The sequence below is a fragment of the Lepus europaeus genome, chromosome 9 (assembly GCF_033115175.1).
Source record: "Lepus europaeus isolate LE1 chromosome 9, mLepTim1.pri, whole genome shotgun sequence".
In the NCBI taxonomy this organism is placed as follows: domain Eukaryota; kingdom Metazoa; phylum Chordata; class Mammalia; order Lagomorpha; family Leporidae; genus Lepus; species Lepus europaeus.
Genome location: NC_084835.1, coordinates 41767298 through 41783027, shown reverse-complemented (window position 1 = coordinate 41783027; position 15730 = coordinate 41767298). Strand labels below are relative to the sequence as shown.

Below are 15730 nucleotides of genomic sequence, written 5' to 3'. Positions count from 1 at the left end.
ACAAATAAAATTATAGTTATATATTCAACTGTTATGCTAAATTCCCATTACTTAAAACTGTACATTTAATTAGACTTACAGATAGCAAAAGGTCTAAAGTAATGAGTGTATATTTTTATATCACTCTGCTATTTCCTGCCCTTCCTTACCAGCCCCAAGACCAGGGCAGGTGTAAAACTGCTAACTGGCATCCTATATGGATGCTGGTTCATGTCCTGGCTGCTCCTCTTCCAATTCATCTCTCTGCTAATGGCCTGGAAAAGCAGTAGAAGACAGCCCAAGTGCTTGGGTCCCTGTACCCAAGTGGGAGACCTAGAAGAAGCTCCTGGCTCCTGGCTTCAGCCTGGCCCAGCCCCAGCCTTTGTGGCCATTTGGGAAGTGAACCAGTGGATGGAAGGCAGATGGAAGACCTCTGTCTGCCTCTCCCTCTCTCTTTCTATAATTTTGCCTCCCAAATAAATAAATAAATAAATCTTAAAAAAAAAAAAAAGGAATTGCCAAGCCCTCTTTTTCTGCACAGACAAAACTTTGCCTGGATTCATCACTCACAAGATGATACCTTTCACATTTCAAAATGTTGCCTTTGTGTTTCAACGTTTTTTAAGCTATTCTTTGATATATTTGGAATCTGCGGCTTTTTTATTTTGGGATGAAAAATAAAAACATCAAGCTCTGTTTTCTGTATTTGGTGTCAAAAGGCAACCCTCCAGTGATTCCAGCATTTATCTCTATAGAACTTGAATGAAACGAGAGTGTTTTGTGGGGTGAGATTTCCTTTGGTTATTGTTAGCTTATCAAGATTAGATGTTTTGCTCATGTGAAAATGGCCATCAGTTATGAGAATGTTAACTTGAATGTGGACTCTAAAAATCATCTGACTTCCTTTAGACTGCTTCTTATTTTTAAGATGTGTTTCAGAATCTTCATCTTAACAGCGTGTTTTCTTGTACCCAATCTCTGTCCTTGTTCCAAGCTAGAGTGTTCGGTGGTAATGATGGAGAAAATGGTTGTAATACATAAGCAAGCCATCCTTACTTGCACTGCTTGTCTTCTAATGATGATTAATGCTGCTTATCTAGCGCTCAACTGAATCTATGTGTTTTAAAATTTGGTTATTATTCAAACAGCCACATAGACCACCACTGTAAGATTGGACCCATGAAATTAGCCATAGGACATGGGAAAATGTTTGTCCATAGATGATTGGGCATTAAAAAGAAAAGAAAATTAGGGGGCCTGCACTGTGGTGCAGAGGCTTAAAGCCCTGGCCTACAGTGTTAGCATCCCATATGGGCACCGGTTCTAGTCCCGGCTGCTCCTCTTCCAATCCAGCTTTCTGCTACGGCCTGGGAAAGCAGTAGAAGATGGCCCAAGTCCTTGGGCCCCTGCACCCATGGGGGAGACCTGGAAGAAGCTCCTGGCCTCGGATCGGCGCAGTTCTGGCCATTGCAGTCAGCTGGGGAGTAAATCAGCAGATGGAAGACCTCTCCCTCTATCTCTACCTCTCTCTCTCACTCTGTCTTTAAAATAAGTCTTTAAAAAAGAAAAAAAAAAAAGAAAAGAAAATCTTGCAAATGTAACCTTTTTTAAAAAGATTTACTTATTTAAAACACAGAGTGATGGGATGGTGGTGGGGTTGGGGGAGGGTGAATTTCCATCTCTTGGCTCACTACTCAAATGGCCACAACAGCTAGGGCTAAGCCACGTCGAAGCCAGAAGCCAAGTCCTCCACCAGGGTTTCCCACATGGGTGGCATGGGCCCAAGGAATTGAGCCAGCATCTATTGCTTTCCCAGCACATGAACTGGATTGGAAACTCAGATGTCAGTACTTGAACCCATACTCCAGTATGGGGTGCCCACGTCACAAATGGCAGCTTAACCTGCTACTCAAAATTTAACTTAAAAAATTTATGTAGGCAAATGGAAACCTGGTTATTTATCTTAGAGTGAGGAGTTTTGATTAAATAAACATGAAAGAGAAAGGCTTTCCTGTGTTAGTACCATGTTAGAACTTCCTAAGATAATTTCCTTTTCATTTTAGATCAAAACCATGGTCTTACAGCTTGGAATACAAACCCATTTGAGACTTTGGGACTCAGCCAATCCTTTTAATGAAAATCACTATATTTCCTCAAGTCCTAGGGTATTTTAGTCCTTGCATTCGAATGAGTAATTAGTACCACTACCAACCCATTAATCACATATATTGCTGCTTTAATAAGTAATTTTTCTATGAATACAGCTTAAAGATTATGATTGAAACGAGAATGGCCCTGCTTTATCAGCTTATTGATGTTCTTGATGAATTAATTCAGGCCCCATGTTTTTACATATTTGGACTTGGTTTCACAAAATAAATTATGTCATTTTTCATAAATGTTCGTAGTCTTTCTAATGTTCAACATTCAATCTGATCAAGCATTACAATATGAAATATGAAGATCCAGTGAAAAGCCTGCTGTCAAATGTAATGAGATCAGTTATTTTGCACATATTAATCTTGATTTGCATGAGAAAGGATCACTTGTTGATTTATAAATACACCTCTAGATCATGAGTTTCATAGATATTAAATGTTTGTGTGCAGGCCCATCTCGCGGGGATGCTGAGGCTGGGCTGCTGGTTAAGGGAGCTTGGGATAGGCCTTGGTATCCGGGCTAATGCTGGGCTCCATTTTGGCACCAACATGCCCAGGAAAGCAGGTGCGATGAGCCAGAGTCAAAGCCAGAGCAAGGACCAAGAGACACTGCTTCCTACTTGGGCCATGTGGCCGTTGATCCTAAAAGTTGTATCCTCAAAGCTGTCAAACCTGGCACTGAGCAGAAGGCTGTGACAGATTGACAGCTGAAGCTGTAAATATAGCTATTGCCCCGCCTTGGCCGGAAGGAGAGGCTAAGATAGAGCTCTTTCGGTACCTTTCCAAGGTCTTAGGGCTCAGGAAAACTGATGTGGTTTTGGATAAGGGTGTTGGATCTCCGGAGAAGGTGGCGAAGCTCTTGGCCTCTAAACGCCAGATGAAATCTTGGAGAAATTAAAACAGAGCGCTGAAAAAAAGTAAAAGCAAGAAATGAAAAAGTCGGTCATCATTGAGAAATGTACTGCTAATGATGAACAGGCCATTAAACAGGAAAATAGGTTTAAATGCACAGAAGAACATGAGAGAAAATGTATTTTTGTATATATTTAAATATAAATAAGACAGAAAAAAGGAGAAGTTTTAAAATTACTATGCATTGAATAGGTTCTAAAATTCTCCAAACAACCTTGAACAAATTACTCTGACTTCATGGCACTATCAAATAACAGTGGAAAAATATTCAAGAGGACCTGGTATTACCCTTTTCATTCTGCAATGGGACTTCAGGTACCCACAAGTGACTGATTCAAAGTCACAGCATGCAAGATGGCACTCAAGTCCATGTCCTTCCACTCCAGGTTAAAAGCTAAAATGGTACCTCCATAGCAAGTCTGAAATCCTGGGACGGGAAAACCAATCACACTGCTCTGAACTCTTACCTGGCTCCTGGCTCCTGGCTCCTGGCTCCTGGCTTCAGATCGGCCAAGCTCTGGCCACTGCAGCCATATGGGGAGTGGACCAGCAGATCGAAGATCTCTCTCTGTCTGTAACTCTGCCTTTCAAATAAATAAATCTAAAGAGAGAAAGAGAGGGAGGGAGGGAGGGAGAGAAATAATGAAATTTCATTAAAATCTCTTTGCGGGGCAGGTATCACAGCATACCAAGTTATGTTGCTGCTTTGGAATGCCCATATCCCATATCAGAGTGCCTCGGACTGAGTCCCAACTACACTGCTTCCCATTCAGCTTCCTGCTAATGTACATACTGGGAAGACAACAGATGATATACCAAGTATTTGAGTCCCTGCCACCCCTGTGGGAGACCTGGATGGAGTTCCTGGCTTCTGGCTCCTGGCTTTGGTCTGGACCAGCTCTGACTATTGTGGCCATTTAGGGAGTGAACCAGCAGGTGGAAGACCTCTCTCTGTGTGTCTCTCCCTCTCTCTGTCTATAACTCTATCTCTCCGATAAATAAGTCTTTTAAAAATCCCTTTCTGATGCAAATTCCCAAATGTGTTTACTTATCCAAATCATAACCATTAATCTAAATCACTAATTTTATCCTGTTGATTTTTGAAATGTTTTGATCGACAAAAAGTGTATTATCGTATACAATATGATGTTTGGAAACATACATGCATTGTGAAATGGCTAAACCAAGATAATTAACACACATCTTGGCTCACATATTTATCTTCTTTTGTGGTAAGAACAGTTAAAGTATACTCAGCAATTTTCAAGTGTACAATGCATTGTTATTAACCATAGTCACCATTATGTATAACAGACACCTGCAATTTATTCCTCCTGTTTCAGTGAAATTTTGTACTTTGCCTAACATCTCCCCAGCCCCCAGCCTCCAAAGCCTCTTATAATCACTACTCTCCTCTTTACTTCTGTAAACTATGACTTTTTAAAATTCTACAAACAAGTGAGATCACACAGGGTTTGTCTTTCTATGCCTTCCTTATTATACCTAACATCATATTCCCCTACACAGCAGACTCATAGAATGGCAGATGTCCTAAACAGCACTCTGGCCTCAGAATCAGCCCTTAAGGCATTCGGATCTGGCTAAAGAGCCCATGAGAGTATTTCAGGCATGGAAAGCCAAGACACTCTGGCAAAAACAAAAACAAAAAAATTATCTAAATGAAAGATCTTGTGAGTGAGATCCCAGTGGAAAGAATGGGCCATCAAAGAAGGAGGTACCTTTCTCTGAAGGGAGGAACTTCCAAAAGAATGGGCCATCAATGAAGGAGGTACCTTTCTCTGAAGGGAGGAGAGAACTTTGACTTTGACTATGGCCTTGTCTAAATAAGGTAGGAGTTGGCGAACTCAAGAGGCTTCCATAGCCTTGGCAGCTCATGACAAGAGCCTCTGGTGACTACTGACGTCATCAATAAGAGTGTCAATTGTTAAATCAACAACAGGAGTCACTGTGCACTTACTCCCCATGTAGGATCTCTGTCCTTAATGTGTTGTACTAACAGTATAACTAGTACTCAAACAGTACTTTACACTTTGTGTATCTGTGTGGGTGTAAACTATTGAAATCTTTACTTAGTATATACTAAATTGATCTTCTATATATAAAGATAATTGAAAATAAATCTTGATGGAAAATGGGATGGGAGAGGGAGTGGGAGATGGGATGGTTGCGGGTGGGAGGGAGGTTATGGGGGGGGGGGGACCACTATAATCCAAAAGTTGTCCTTTGGAAATTTATATTTCTTAAATAAAAGTTAAAAAAAATCATATCCCCCAGGGTTCAGCTATATTGTTGCAAATGCCATGATTTCCTTCCTTTTTAAGCGTGAATTATAGTCTACTCGGTGCATGTATCACAATTTTCTTGTATTTTTAAAAATTTATTTATCTATTTGCAAGGCAAATAGAGTTACAGAGAGGCAGAGGCAGAGAAAGAGAATCCTTCCATCCTCTGGTTCACTCCCCAAATATTCACAATGGCCACAGCTGAGCTGATCCAAAACAAGGAGTCAGGAGTTTCTTCCAGGTCTCCCACATGGGTGCAGGGGCCCAAGCACTTGGGCCATCTTCTACTGTTTCCCAGATCATAGCAGAGAGCTGGACTGGAAGTGGAGCAGCTGGGACTTGAACCGGTGCCCATAGGGGATGCAGGTGCTGCAGATGAGACTTAGCCCACTAGGCCATAGCATTGGCCCTCACAATTTTCTTTATCCATTCATCAGTTGATGGACTTTTATGTTGCTTTTGTAACTTGGCTATCCTGAATAGTACTTCAGTGAACATCAAGTGCAAAAAGCTCTTCAACACACATATTTCATCTGCTCTGGATTTATGTTCAAGTTGCGGCAGTTTTGCTTCCTATCCAGCTCCCTGTTAACGTGTCTAGGAAAGCAGTGGAAGCTGGCCCAAGTACCTGGGTCCCTGCACTCCCATGGAAGACCTGGAAGAAGCTCCTGGCCCCTGCAATCATTTGGGGATTAAACTAGCAGATGGAATATTCTCTCTCTGTCTCTCCCTCTCTGTAATAGTGCCTTCAAATAAATAAATCCTTTAAAAAAGAAGGAAGGAAGGAAGGAAGGAGGGAGGGAGGCAGGGAGGGAGGGAGGGAGGGAAGAAAAGCCCAGGATTGGATGGCTCCACAGCTGAGTGAGTGAAGGGCAGGTAATACCTTTATGTTCTTAAAACTGTATATATGCTTACTTCTCATGTAGGATCTGTCCTTAAATTAGGGTCCAATGTGAAGTACTGCTATAACTAGTACTGAAACAGTATTCTACACTTTGTGTTTCTGTGTGGGTGCAAACTGATGAAATCTTTACTTAATATATACTAAATCAATCTTCTGTATATAAAGATAATTGAAAATGGATCTTGATGTGAATGGAATGGGAGAGGGAGCGGGAGATGGGAGGGGTGTGAGAGGGAGGGAAATTGTGGTGGGGGGGAAGCCATTGTAATCCATAAATTGTACGTTGGAAATTTATTTTTACTAAATAAAAAATTTAAAAAAAGAAAAAAACTGTATATATGAAATACATTAAATCTGTTCTCTTTATATAAATAAATAAATGCATTTATTTTTAAAAACAAGAACATGTTAATAATAAAGACAGCTGCTCCACAGAGTGCAGCCGGGAAGGGTGTGTAGCCAGGGTTGGGGAGGTGGTTCTTACTGCTTATTTCAAACACTTTTTTGATTGTCTACATATTTTTCCTCAAGGTTTCACAAACTTCAAGTTTTAAAAAATAATTTTAGGGGCCAGTGCTGTGGCAGAGTAGGCTAAGCCTGTGTCTGCAGCACCGGCCTCACATTCGGGTGCCTGCTTGTGTCCCGGCTCCCGGCTGCTCTTCTTCTTCTTCTATTTTTTTTTTTTTATTTGAAAGACAGAGTTACAGAGAAACACACAGAGAGAGGTCTTCCATCCGCTGGTTCACTCCCCAGATGGCCACAACGGCCGGAACTGTGCCAATCCGAAGCCAGGAGTCAGGAGCTTCTTCTGTGTCTCCCACATGGGTGCAGGGGCCCAAGGACTTCAGCCATCTTCTACTGTTTTCCCAGGCCATAGCAGAGGGCTGGATTGGAAGAGGAGCAGCCGGGACTAGAACCGGTGCCCATATGGGATGCTGGCACTTCAGGCCAGGGAGTTAACCCACTGAGCCACAAGCGCCGGCCCCATGCTCTTCTTCTGATCTCTCTCTCTCTCTCTCTCTCTTTCTATACCTCTGCCTATCTGTAACTCTGCCTTTCAAATAAATAAATAAATCTTTAAAAATAAATAAATAAATAAAGTTAACTGAAAATGGGTCTTAGTGGATAATGGGACTGGGAATGAGAGAGGTAGGAGATGGAGGGGTGGGAGGGCAGGTATGGTGGGAAGAATTGCTATATTCCTAAAGTTGTATTTATGAAATGCATGAAGTTTGTATTCCTTAAAAAAATAGTGCTCAGAACAGAGCATTTATCACATCATGTTTACTACTTGTTTATTCATGGATCCAATTCAGAGTTCCTGGGGAGACCTCATTATTAGTTTTGTGCTAAATATTACCTAAAGGTTTTGATTTTGTTATCTATTTGTTGGGTTTTTGTATGAGGGTTTTGAAACAACGACAAATCACATTTCTCAGCTGCAATCTTCCTTTCACAATATATTTTTAAGTGAAGAAAGTAACTTAGAAACAGTATGTACAATGGGATCAGCAGGACACCAATTTCTTTAAGGAACTTAGATAATCTGTATGTAAGTACCCCTCGCTATCCAGCTCTGGTATTGAGTTTGCACAGCAAGTTCAAAGAACAAGAGGTTCTGTGCTATCCAAAATCTATTTGGTTCTTCGACTTCAGATAGGAAGTAGCAGCAGGCTTCTGAGTGAATGAACTATCAGAAAATGAATTCAGATCTATTCATCTCCCAAGTTCAAATAGCAAAATTTACAACTTAATTACGTGGTGGATGTTATGTCTTAATTAACACTCAAGATGAAATTTCAGGAGACTGCAGGATTTTTACTTTCTTCCTTATTTCCTTCTGCTATCCAGAAATTTTCTAAACGAAATGTAAGAGCTTATTTTGTTTTAAGAAAATAACTTATGTGATTAAGGACTCACACTTTAACATCTCTTTCCAGAAATAAAGATCTAAATCAGTATCAATAAAGATCTAAATCAGTATCCATGTGAACTGTGTGACTGGCCATCAGATTTTGTGCTTTCAACATACAAATATTGGCTAGTGAGAGACACCTGCTAAAAATTGAGTTTTGCAATCCTCTGAATGAAAGGGAAATATTCTAAAACACATGTTTGCTAACAGGCACAAACCATTCTATACAACACCAATTAAAATGCATCATATTTTTACTTACTCTATTAGATCACTTAATTTGTGGAAGAAGAAATTCTGTAATAAAATAGAGAGTAAGATTATTTTTCTCTTAATGACTATGTTTTTTAATCAGGTCACTGTGAATTCAATAAAACCAATCTATTTTTGTTCTGTCTGCTTTGCTGAGATCAATTCTTCAATTGCAAAAGCAATAAACAAAATAAATTTAAATGTCTGAGTTAAAATCAATATAATTTATTCCAGGATTCACTCCCATTTTCTTGAAATGATGGACCTAAGGTATTTGGAGAATCTCTGCACATTCGCCAATATGAAAATAAAAATAAAGTTTAGCCTAAAGATATCAATATAAGTACAGTAGTGGCAGAAAAAACAATGAGACATTTATTGAGTGGCTATACTTCTCAGGTTATTATGAGAGAAAGCAGAAATGCAAATGTCTGAGACATGAATGTATAAGACATTTTTCATATGTCCCAAAAGCTGACACCATAAGTAACTCAGATGGTGTTTGGTTTGGGTAAAAGTCTGGGTGTACTCCAAAGGTCCATGTGTTAAAGGCTCAGTCTGCAGAGTTTTGTAGTAATAGATTCGTGACAGACATTAATCCAATTATGGTGTTTGTAGTGGGGCCTTGGAAGGTGATTCAGTTGGCTGAAGCCACTTAGATGGAGCCTCTGTGATCAAAGCTTGGCGGCTTTAGGCAGAGAGACCTCTAGGCACAAAGGATGACTTTGCTGCCTCTCACTGCTTCCAGGCCGGCCACAGGATCCTCCTGCTGCACCTGTTCTGCCATCCACTGCCCTCCTCAGGTGCCAGACTAAGGGCTTTGCCTGATTCTGGACTGTCAGCTTCTAAAACCATAGCCAAATCTTCTTCCTTCCTAGACAGGTTCTCTTGGATAATGTGGTTGCAGTAATGAAAAGTCAACTAATAGTGGGGGTACTTACACAGAAATGCATCACATGGGTCTTGGGGCAGTTCGGTATGATGACGATCCTAGTGAATCCTGTCCCCTTGGCCCATGCTCTACTGCCGTTCTTCTCATCAAGAGACCAAATCTACATCTCTAACTCATTTAGAACTTTGCTGGCTTTGTATCCTTCTCCAAGCAACAGAATCTGGACAAAAATGTTTTGGGAGTGTATCTTCAAACCTGGGCTTTTAGTGGCTTGGCAGCTTTTGTTCTTACCCTCAGAAACTCTGAGGCCACAGTGGCTGAACAAGATTACCACGAAACAACCTATGGTGAGAGAGGCCAGGCACATCCACTAGCACCATCACTGGACTCTTAGTACTGTAATGTGGGACTTCACCGGTTGAAAATCCTACCTGAGTTTGGAGTCAAGTCATATTCAAATCATACCAATTGATAAGAAACAAACCAGAGAAAAATGGGAGGGAACAGCATGCCAGCAATAAACATGGAAGCTGTGATGTGGGATCAGGCCCTTACACTGTAGGAGAGGGGTGGGGAACAAAGGGGGAGTAGAATAAGAACAGGGCAAGAGGACAGTGCTTGGCTAATGCTGATGGCCAAGAAGTTAAGTGCTGGAAATATCTTCTCAGATCTTACACACCATGGTCTGTTAGGTTTCAAATAGGGAAGATTTTCTTCATTTTTAATATTATACAGAGAAACAAAAGACACAACTATAAATAATTCAAATAACAAAGAAGTAAACTCTCCCTTGTCCCCCTGCTTAAGGCTGACTTGCTGTTATAGTCATGTTGTTCTTCAACTGAAAAACAAAATCTGCATGAGTTTTAGTGCATGGCCCCACATTTGACAAGCAAAGCTTCACTGCTGAGAATAACTTATCTTCGGAGTAGCTTATTTTCCCCCCCAGAAATCCCCGACTTTGTAGGCAAATGCAGTTCAAACCTGGGTCCCCTGATCAGGAATTTTGAAGGAGCTGTTCATGGTCAGAAACTCCAAGAAAAAAGCAGAACCGAGCAACAAACTAACCGCTCCTCACACTCTGCTGTTGAAACAGTGGTAGATTTTACAGCTAATAACGCATTAAATGGAATCTCTGAGACTTTTCATATTGCAAGTAATTGCAAATTGAATTTGCTGAAACAATAACTTAAAGAGGCAAGCCTTGAATGTTGTCGGAGCAAATCAAATGATGAGGCGGAATTTAAACAGCCACGGAAACAAGTGTCTCTGAGTCCGTTATCGATCTGCCGGGAACAGCTACTGTGGCCCGGAGCTCTGCTCGGCAAGTCGAATTATCACACATTGATTATTCATCATGGAGTCAAGCTGGAGTTCTCCGACTCGGGTGGGCTGGTCACTTACACATCAACACTTTGACTCTTAATAACAATGAGCCTGCTTGGAAAGCAGCACACAGAGCATTCAGCTGGGGTTCAGTGGTTGGGGCTGGCCCACTTTCAGGAAAGAGATAAGAAAGGAGGCTGGCATGGTGACACAGCAGGTTAAGCTGCTACCTGCATGTGACACAGGCATCCCAAACGACGGCTGGTTCAAGTCTTGGCTGCTCCACTTCAGATCCAGCATTCCTGCTGATGTGCCTGGGCAAGCAGTGGAAGCTATCCCAGGTAGCTGGGGCCCTGCCACCTATGTGGGAGACCTGCATGAAGTTCCAGTCTCTCCTGGCTACAGCCTGGTCTGGCCTCTGCTGTTAAGCACTTGGTGACGAACCAGTAGATGCATCTATGCATCTCTCTCTTTCTCTCCCTCTCTCTCTCTCTCTCTGTGTGTGTGTGTGTCTTTTGCTCTCTCTCTCTCTCTCTCTCTGCCTTTCAAATAAATCTTAAAAAAAAGAAGAAAGACCACCTCAAAGAGTTAGCCCTTTACAAACACTGTTCTAAAGATGATGACTGAACTTGTTCATGAGGCTGCCCTGGCAAAGTGGTGCCAAAGACCAGATGGCTTGTGCAAAGGAAATTCATTCTCTCTCAGTTCTGGAGGCCATGAGTCCACGTTATAGGTGCCAACAGAAGTGGTTCCTTCTGAGGGCTGTGAGACAGAATCCATTCCATGAGGCTTTCCCAGCCACTGGTGTTTTTGCTGATCGATCATTGTACCTTGCTTATAGAAGTTATACCCTACTGTCTGCCTTCATGTTCACATGGTGTTCGCCTTATGTGTCTCTGGGTGCAAACTTCCATTTTATAAGAACACAGATACTTTGGATTAGAACCCATCCTAAAGACTTCATTTTAAGCAGATTTATTTTAACCTGTAGATTACCCCTTATTTCCAAATAAGATCACAATATGATGTACTGGGGGTTAGAACTTCAACCTAACCAACAGCAGTGATATATCAAACATACCCCGTTTATCAACACAACTCATAACCCAAATACCAACAAAACACATAAAGTTGATACCAAAGGTATAAGAAATCACTTAGTGCAATAACTTCCCCTTATTGCCAAGGGTACATTCCAAGACCCCCACGTCTCAAACCAAGGGTGTACCAGGTCCTATATTATCATCTATACCTATATTAAAGTTTAATTTATAAATCAGGCATAGTAGTAGATTACAAATAATAATTAATAGTAAAATAGGACAATAATAACAAGCATAATAAAAGTAATATGAATGCAGTCTCCCTCTTGTGAAAGAGTCAAGACAAATATTAATATTTTCAGACCACTATGGACAAACAACCTGCAGAGAGGCAAAGGATCTGTAATTCTCCAACTGGGCTATACCTCACAGTATTCTGGGAGTTTTTAAAAAGTGGCCAGTGCTGGGTCCTGCCTGCCATGATATTGATTCAGTTAGTCTGGGTTAGGGCTCAGGCCTAGGTATTTTCAAGAAGCATCGCAGGTGGTTTCAAAGCACAGACAGGGCTGAGAACCATTCATTAAACATCTACTCACCAGAACAGATAGTAATAGGGCCTCAATCAGAGGGATGACAATCCTCATTCAGAGTGATACTGTGAAATATATCAATTACTCTAAGCTCCAGAGAAATAGAGACTGGGTGTACATTGACAAGCACTATGTCCCTGTGACTGAACATAGTAACCGGCCTTCGGTGGCTGCCCCATAAATGTCGATAAGAGAATAAAACAATATGTATGTGAGTAAATTCAGTCACCTCAAGTTCATTGGGTGTCTGCTCCACGTTAAGAATCAAATAAGCACTGGGGAGCTGCAGCTAGTTTCTTAGTAAGGAAGGAGTGAATGAATGCACAAATGAAGGTGTTTATATTCAGCATACCCTCTAGCGTACTGATGAAATCTAATGAGATGTTACAACATAAGACTTAATATTTTCAAAATGCTGGAATAAATCCATACTAGAAAAAATGTTTTTAGATCAACTAAACAGTGAGCTGGTGTTGTTGTAGAGTAGGTTAAGCCACTGCTTGGAACGCCTGCATCCCATTACAGCTAGGTTCCCATGCCAGCTTCTCAGCTTCCAATCCAGCTCCCTACTAATGCACCTGGGGAGCAGTGGAAGATGGCTCAAGTACTTGAGTCCCTGCAGTCACATGGGAGACATAGGTGGAGCTCCTGGCTCCTGACTCCCAACACCTGACTCAGTCCGGCTGTTGCAGACATTTGGGGAGCAAACCAGATGATCTCTCAGTGTCTTTGTTTCAGTCTCTCATTCTCTTTCTGCCATTCTGCTGCCTTTTATAAAATATTTATTTATTTATTTATTTGAAAGAGTTACACAAAGAGAGAAGAGGCACAGAGGGAGAGGTCTTCCATCCACTGGTTCACTCCCCCAGATAGCTGCAATGGCCGGAGCTGTGCCAATCTGAAGCCAGGATCCAGGAGCTTCTTTTGGATCTCCTACATATGAAGTTCACATCCATCCTCTACTGCTTTCCCAGGCCATAGCAGAGAGCTGGATTGAAAATGGAGCAGCTGGGACTTGAACCAGCGTCCACATGGGATGCTGGCACTGCAGGCAGCAGCTTTACCCACTATGCCACAGCACAGGCACCTCTGCTGCTTTCAAATAAGTAAATAAATGAATCTTTCTTTTTAAAAAATCAACTAAACAGCATGCTCTTTGCCTAGAAATAATTTTTATTGTAATAATTCTTACATAACTAAGATCTTAGAACCATCATTTTTTTAAATTGGCCACAAAGATGCTTATCTAACAGACCCGGAACCCACTGTGGACACATTTCAGGGTCCCACAGACTATTCAAGAGTATCACAAGTCTGTGGGACAGATGGACAGTACCTGCACACAGTCATAATCATCAGAGTCACTGAATGCTTGCATTTGAAATAACACAAATCAGATGCCACTGCCAATTAAATTATCCATTTTCAGATGCAGGTGTCAGGATTTATCCTCCACAGAGTTAAACAAAGATTCAATAGCAGAAAGATACGAGAACTTACCCATAGATTTTGAACAGCTTGAAAACTGGACTGTGTGTTCTTAGCCTAGGGAAAAATAAAGCTGCATTTGCACACTTTTGTTTCCTACAAGCTCTAGAGGAGTGTGGAGACCATCACGCACTTGCTTGTTTATATACCCATCTGCTATAAGCAAACAAGACACTGCAACAGAAATCACAAAAAGGGTCCTCCCTCCTGGGCAAATTACACAACAGGTGTCCCTCTTAGGACTGGTACAGGCCCAGACCAGGATTCATACTCCCACAGACAGTTTCAGTGTCCTGACCCTTCAGACGTCTTTGTACAGAATGCTAAATACCATGTACTACCTCCCTGTCTCCAGCAAATATTTATAAGGTCTTCTATGTGCCAGACCTGTATTAGACCCTGGAAATACAAAAATCAGTAAGATAGGATCCTGCCCCACATAAGGTTCACATCCACTAGTGCAGACACAAATCAAATGAATAACTTTAGGGGCTGGCGCTGTGGTGCAGCCGGTTAAAGCCCTGGCCTGAAGCACCGGCATCCCATATGGGCACCGGTTCTAGTCCGGCTGCTCCACTTCCGATCCAGCTCTCTTCTGTGGTCTGGGATAGCAGTAGAAGATGGCCCGAGTGCTTGGGCTCCTGCACCCACGGGGGAGACCCGGAAGAAGCTCCTGGCCTCAGATTGGTGCAGCTCTGGTCGTTGCAGTCAGCTGGGGAGTGAATCAGTGAATGGAAGACCTCTTTCTCTGTCTCTATCTCTCTCTGTCGCTCTGTCTTTCAAATAAATAAAATAAATCTTTTAAAAAATGAATACCTTTAGGATAGTGCAAATTGTGAAGGCAAGAGGAACATGTGCAGGACACCCTAGTTCTCAGAGGGGAAGGAATTGTAGAAAAGAGTTTTGGAGGAGGATGGGTAGGACATTATCACACAGTTGAAAACAAACTAAAAAGAGTTAACAGTGAACGCCAAAATGTGATCACAGTAAGGTGTGGTGGGGGGAAGCAAAACATCTTAGAGAGCCAAAAAGAAGAGTGAGTGGAATTAAAATAGCGAACCAAAAATGAGTCTGAAAATGTGCACTGGCACTAGAAACTACTCACATTAGCTATATAATAGATGCAGATGGATCATTTCACTCGTGATGCAGCCAAAGATGTGGACAATCAGGGTAGACCTAGGCAGTGAGACGACCTAAGGCAGCCAAGAGTCAGGAAAGACCCGCTGGTGTTTGGCCCTGGACAATGGATATTTCCTGTAGCATTTGGCTTCTAGCTTTCTCCCACACTATCTTCAAGGGTCATTTCTATTGAGCACTTGTTTTATCAGATGAACTGACTTCCACATTTCTCATGTTAGACATGATGCGCCACCTAACATTTCAGTCGGGGAGGGCCTGAATATACTACGGTGACAACCTAAGAGTATAAGGGAGCTGAAAAATCCCTATCACCTAGTGAGTGACCTTGTAGCTCTCATGGTGTCTCAGGTAAGTGCCCAGCTCTTTCTGCTATTCATCCTCTGGTTAACTAATTCTGTGGAGGATAATGTAGATAAACCTACCATGTTGCCAGCTATATAAAAGTATAGTACATACAATTAAGTACAGTACATAATGCTTAATGATGATAAGTGACTGTTACTGGTTTATCTACCTACTGTGCTATACTTTTTATCATTGTTTTAGAGTGTACTTCGGCTTTTAAAAATAAATCTTCCAGTGTCAGCGCTGTGGTGCAGTGGATAAAGCTGCCAACTGCCGTACTAGCATCCCATATGGGCGCCAGTTCAAGTCCCAGGTACTCCACTTCCAATCCAGCTCTCTGCTAATGCACATGGGAAAGCAATGGAAGATGGCCTAAGCACTTGGGTCTCTCCACCCATGTGGGAGACTGAGAAGAAGCTCCTGGCTCCTGGCTTTGGATCAGCTTAGCTCCGGCCACTGCAGCCATCTGGGGAGTGAAC

At 41.8% G+C, this 15730-nt stretch overlaps 1 long non-coding RNA gene and 1 pseudogene across 2 annotated transcripts in view; one reads left to right on the top strand and one right to left on the bottom strand.

The window, feature by feature from the left end:
* The first annotated feature begins 2687 nt into the window (after positions 1-2687).
* Positions 2688-3059, top strand: LOC133767086 (UPF0235 protein C15orf40-like; annotated as a pseudogene).
* A 5375-nt stretch (positions 3060-8434) lies between these two features.
* Positions 8435-15730, bottom strand: part of LOC133767087 (uncharacterized) — a 67683-nt gene continuing 60387 nt past the window's right edge. The window contains exon 4 of one of the 2 annotated variants that reach the window (XR_009866804.1): positions 8435-8469. This is a non-coding gene — a long non-coding RNA (uncharacterized LOC133767087). Of the gene's footprint in view, positions 8470-13775; positions 13821-15730 lie in introns of those variants that run through there. The other variant, XR_009866805.1, reaches the window with a different exon arrangement.